Source organism: Gekko japonicus, unplaced genomic scaffold (assembly GCF_001447785.1).
Source record: "Gekko japonicus isolate JY-2015 unplaced genomic scaffold, Gekko_japonicus_V1.1 scaffold793, whole genome shotgun sequence".
NCBI classification, from domain to species: Eukaryota; Metazoa; Chordata; class Lepidosauria; order Squamata; family Gekkonidae; genus Gekko; species Gekko japonicus.
The window spans coordinates 721,574-727,712 of NW_015167076.1; positions in this window are offsets into that span (position 1 = coordinate 721,574).

Here is a 6,139-nt window from a genome sequence, read left to right on the forward strand (position 1 = left end):
CAGAGGAGTGGGCGCGGACATCCCGCTAATTCCTTTAAACCACCGCGAATCAACTCCTATGAAAAATGTAGAAGCTGACAGCAGCGGGGAAGGAGGGCGGGTGGTGTGAATGCACAGATGACCACTCGAAGATCACCAGTAACAGGTAAGCAACCTGTTTATCTTTGATGTAGTATCTGTGCTTCACACCCATGGGAGATTAGCGAGCAGTGGCCTACCTGGAGGAGGGTGCTGGCAGGTCATTACTGTGAAGCCGAGGATAAGATGTCCCATATTAGTACGAGAGTTCTTTCGGACATCTAGGGCGTAGTGCCTTATGAACGTATTAGGTGTAGCCCACATAGCGGCTCTGCAAATGTCCATTAAGGGAACTCCCTGGAGGACGGCAGTTGAGGCTGCAACAGCTTGGGTTGAATGAGCCCTGATAGGTCCAGGCAATGGCTGCTTAGCGATAAGATAGCAGAGGTGGATGAGACCTACAATCCACCTTAACAAACGCTGAGCCATGATGTGAGTTCCCAGCCTTGCTGGTACATAGAAAACGAACAGTTGACAGTCACGTCTCGTTGGGCGGGTTCTGTTTAGGTAGAACAGAAGCGCATGTTTCGTGTCCAAAGTGTGTAACAGCCTCTCCTCTGGGAATGTCAGAGCAGGGAAGAAATCCAGGAGGAAGACTTCTGCCTGTAGGTGAAACTCTGAAACTACCTTTGGCAAGAACGAGATGTCAGGTACAAGGCGGATGCCATCTGGCAAAAATGACAAGTAAGGAGCGTCATGTCTGAAAGCCAGTATTTCTCCAACTCGCCTTGCTGAAGTGACAGCCACCAGAAAGGCTGTTTTCCAGGACAGGAATTTCATGTCGCAAGTTGCGAGAGGCTCAAAAGGTTTCCTGGTGAGTTGGCGAAGAACCAGGGGAAGGTCCCAGGGGATGACAGGACTTTTGATGGGAGGGTAAAGGTGTAACAGTCCCTTCAAAAAACATTTAGAAAGAGGATTTGAGAACAGTGTGCATCCCTCAACTTGAACATGGTAGGCCGAAAGTGCAGCCAAATAAACCTTTAACAAGGAATGTGACAGTCCTGAGTCAGCGAGAGACAGGAGGAATTCGAAAACCTTCTCGAGACCTGCGAAGGTGGCTTGAGGGGCATCCTTACCCAAGGAGGAACAAAACCTTAGCCACTTGTAATGATAAGATTTTCGCGTAGTGGACTTTCTGGAGTTTAGCAACACATTTGCTATGCGGGAGGAAAAGCTGTTGATGCCACTCTCCAGGCTGTCAACTTCATTCGTGGCACGTCGTGGTATAGGAGAGGGGACTCGGTTAGGAACAGAAGGTCTTCTACCGGAGGAAATTGGTGGTAGACCCCCGCTGACAGATCGAGGATGGTGAAGAACCATGGTTGCCTCAGCCACCACAAGGTTATGAGATGCTGTCCGCTCTGTCGCTGATGATTTTGCGGACCACTCTCAGAAGTAGAGGCAGTGGAGGGAAGAGGAAAATAAATTCTCTGGACCACGGGTAGAGGAGACCGTCCCCTAAAGACTGTGGGTCCCTGCCACCTCGGCTGCAGAACAGAGGACACTTTTTGTTCGCCCTGGTGGTGAAAACATCTGGGGGAACCCCCACTTGCGGAAGAGTGGAAGAAGGTAAGTCGGATTCATTTCCCACTTGTGCAGACTGAGTCGTGCCCGACTCAGGTGGTCCACATGCACATTCATGTGACCCGGTATGTGTGTGGCGCCGGAGCCGGGAAAAGAGACGCGAAGTGTGTTGGCCTCAATCTACAGGGTGACCGTGATCTGTGAGCACAGTAACGATCCCAATCTGAGTAACCCGCTGGAGTCAACCACGGCATAGATGCGGATGGATAAGCTCCATAAAGATAATGTAGTTGACGGTGATCCCAGGAAAGGGCAGGAGGTGGTGGGGGTAGGAAGACTCATGAGGATCTACTCCTAGAGCGGGAGCATCTTGGAGACAGTGTAGTATCTCGCCTCCGTGAGCGGCCCCTATCAGCCCGATCATCGATATCGAAAGGCTGATCTTCGGCAAACAGACGGGGAGGATGACGTTGAGTGTTTGGAGGGATCTGTTGATGTTGACCTGCATTGATATCGATGCGGAACTCTGAGACTGTAGACGTCGAGCAGAGGGAGAACGATCCGTGCCCAGGGGACGACTGAGGATCTCAACATTATCGATGTTGGAGAAAGGACGCATGTCAACCAGTGTGTCGTGGTCTAGCTGGTGTATTGGAGAGTCCATCAGCTGGATGGTCGGTATCGGTGGAGCGACTGGAGCTTCCTATGCCGATACTGTCGTCGGAACGGGGGGCACCTTAGAGGCATTACCTGGTGCAGGTAAACTAAATAAAATTCTTTTTTTTAAAAGAAAAAACGAAGAAATGAAGGAAAGGTGAAAACTAAGAGGAAAAACCGAAGAGAAATCTGAAGAGCCTCTGAGGAAAATAGCTACCAATCTGACCGACGAAGGAAAGGTGCTTCCAGCGTGGCAGAAAGAAAGGAACTGGCGGGATGTCCGCACCCACCCCTCTGGGCATGTGTGGTGGGATTCCTGTACATGCCTGAGGTCTGGGCGCGAAAATCTGTTAGAGCTTGCTACAATGCCGATCGATCCAGTGCAGGCGCACTGTATCACATGGGTGTGAAGCACAGAGACCACGTTGAAGATAGACATCTTAAAAATATTTATAAAACAAGAGGTGGGACCCGCAATACTTGTGTGGGGGGGATGTATTCCCCACAGCTCCCGGCCTGCAGAAGCAGGAGACGCAGCAGCAGGTGAGCCCAGCCTTCTCCCCCCAGTGGTGGCGGCAAGGGCAACTCGCCAAGCTTTCTCCTTCTCCCCCCCCCTCCCCAGCAGCGGTGGCAGTGAGGCCGGCCTGCCAAGCTTTCTCCTTTCTCCCCTCCCTCCCCAGCAGCAGCGAGGCTGGTCCACCAAACTTTCCCACTCCCCCTCCCCGGTGGTGGCGGCTGCAAGCCTTCTCCTGCCCCCCCCCCCACCCCCTGTGGCAGGGGTAGGCAGCAGCAGCAGCGAAGCCTTCTCAGAGCATTCCCTGCACATGTGCAGGGAATGCTCCTTTACTTTGGGGGGGATTTAAGTATTCCCTCTATAGTTTTTTAGTTTTTAGATTTTTCTGCACTTCTGTGGATTGCTCCAAATGTGCAGGAAAATCTCCCTGCCCCCCAGGTGCCCCCGATGTGTGGATTTAGATATCTGCACGTGGGGGCGCCTTGGCTATTAGATATATAGATATTTGTAATCTGAGCCAGTCTTCCAGTAAATTGCAGTCCTCTGCTGAACTGTCTTATTGCCAAATAATATTAATATAAGATACATTGAAAGCCAGCACTGGGTTACTGTGAAGACAAAACAGAGGACTACATTGAGAGCCAGCACTGGGTTGCTGTGAAGATAAAGTGGAGGACTATGAATGCTGCCCTGAGTTTCTAGGAGGAGGAGGAACAGGATGAAAATGCAATTGATCCATTAATATAAAACCAGAACAGATTGTTGCAAATTGCTGTTTGAGGGATTCTGACCCACTCTACCTACACATGGAAACGTGGAGCCCTTTTAGGATAAGAAATGCTATAAATTGATGTGTTGTTGTTCCCCTTGAATTCTTGATTTTTTTTCATCTATATCAGTGGTGTCAAACATACAGCCTGGGGGCCAGAACTGGCCCGTGCAGGGCTCTTATCCAGCCCACAAGCAACTGGTGTGAGGGAGGGAAGGTAGGAGGCTGCTCACGGGGGCGGGGGGGAGAGGAGCAGGCACGTACCAAGAGGTTTTTGTGGTCAAAGCTGTCAAGATATAGGAAATTGCTAGGGGGCAGGGTTGTGAGGCTGAGGTAAAATAGTGTGGGGGAGATGGCAGTGAAGGCCTTGATCTGAGTCTAGTGGCACCTTAAGAGACCAGTGCAGCTCAGCGAGGATTGGGGGGAAATGTCCCAGCTGGGAGGCAACGTGAGTGTCAAGTAGCATGCGGGATGGTGACCTCCCTTCTCCCCCATATCTGTTCTGTTAGGGGTCATGGGAGGGCAAAAAGCACCCCTTGGAGGTTTCGGAAACAGCCTGTCATCGGCCTTTCTGCTCAGACTTGCTGCTTCTGTGGGAAATGCAGGAGGGATGAGAACTGGCAGTGGGGGGATGCTGAAAAACTACTGTATTTACTTGCAAGGAAGAAAACTCATCTCCTAAAAGTGCTATAACTAATTTGTATGGGAATGTAAGATACCCCCCCATTCTATGGTATCTCTTGGGAAAAACCTAGTCTTGCATATGATTAAATGCATTTATTTGGGGGGGGGGGAATTGGATTCCCCAGTAAATCAATTGCTTTCACTCCTAGGATCAATTGGTTCTGTTAATATTTTGAGTAAAAAATATTGTTAATTTGGTTTGCCTGTATCATTTGTAAAGTTTATAGCTCTGGTACCTAGCATTACATTTTATGGCACACATGGCCTGATAAAGTAACATATGTCAGATCCAGCCCTTGTAACAGATGAGTTTGACACCTCTGATCTTATTGTTGGAGGCTTCTCTTATTTTTGCTTGCAGGTGAGACTATCTGCTCTTGCAAAGCACAAAAGGGAGATTTAAGTGGTATGAGTTTATACTCAAAAGGGTCCAGTTTAGCTGGTTTAGCTTTTTCGTAAGCTCATCCTTAGGAATCATTTATATCCAGAAGGAATATAGCAACTCTAGAAAACATGTTTCCCAGTACAAGACAATTCTCTTCAGGGAGGCAGGAGATGCTATATTAATATGTTCTTTGAAAATATTGAATACCCATTCACTTGACCACTTTCTCAAAAGGTATTCTCAAGCTGGCCAACAAATGAAGGGAATTGGGAAAGAAGTACCTTGGAAAATATAGGCTGTTTTCTGCTAAGAATGGTACTGGTTGGTTGAAGTGGAATCTTGGAAAACTGAAAGGTAAATCCCCATTCTGCCATAAAAATTCAATGGGTGACTTTTCAGTCATTCTCTCCCAATCCAGTGTCAAAGGGCTGTTGGAGCAGTAAAGAGGGCAGCTAGCAGAACAGTGGCCATCTTCTGACTTTTGTTCTGCCAGGTTTCATGCTGCTGTGAGGATCCTGTGAAGTATCCTTGCCAAACATCCATTTTCTGCACACCCATGGAGCCCTGCAAGTAGGTAGGAACTTTGGCTTATGGGTGGTTCAGTTTTGATGGTTATTTGCCCAGGTGCTACCAGTTTACTCTTACTAGGGGAACTCAGTCCTTGGCTTAAAAGCAGAACTAGCCAGTGAGAAGAGGGATAGTCACATGAAAAGTAGTGTGTGACATCCTCACTTTTTAGGGAGAGGTTTTTACCTTTAAACATTCTCTTGAGTACATAAACTTCATAGTTTTCTGCTGCCATCAGGAATTAAAAATTCCAAATCTCTCTCTTTTGGTAGAATGACCTAAGGTTTGGGCACTTCAGAGGACTATGTGGCCCTGAGGAAGTACTGTACTGATTTGTTCATTAATGATTTGGAGTATCTCTCTCAAATCATAGAATCCTCTCAGACACCCCTGCTCTCATACTCTCAGTCAGCCAATCAAATCACACTTGTCACCCTCTATCACTCTTCTGGTATTACTGCATTCCAACTAAACATTTAAAGTAACACACACACCAAAACATGGAATCATTACATTACATAGAGTGATACATAAAACCTACCAGAGCCTTATTAATTTGTATTTGTCATACAGCTTCAGAGGATGTGAGGAGGATGGTGGTGGTTCTTTGTAAGCTTAGGCCCACTGGCCCCCCTCCCTTTTTTTGGCTAATGAAGATGACCCTGTGCCATGATTTGTTATGGCTTTTAGTTCTCTAAAGCTTTTCTTTGGGAAGGTGGGTCTCAGCCTCTAAACCTTGAATACCTGAATTCTCCTCTCTAAGGTAAAAAAGTGCAGCTCCCATGACAGTCTGAGGAACACAGCAACCCAGGACTTAATCCTGTAGACATGGAGAAATTTCTGGTTCTTCTGAGATTTATCTTGTACATGATGGCAAGTAACTTGAGTTGAGTACATAAGTGTAAATAAGCACAAATTCCTAGAGATGTGCAGGGGAGCATGAGCAACTCCCTATGGGAAA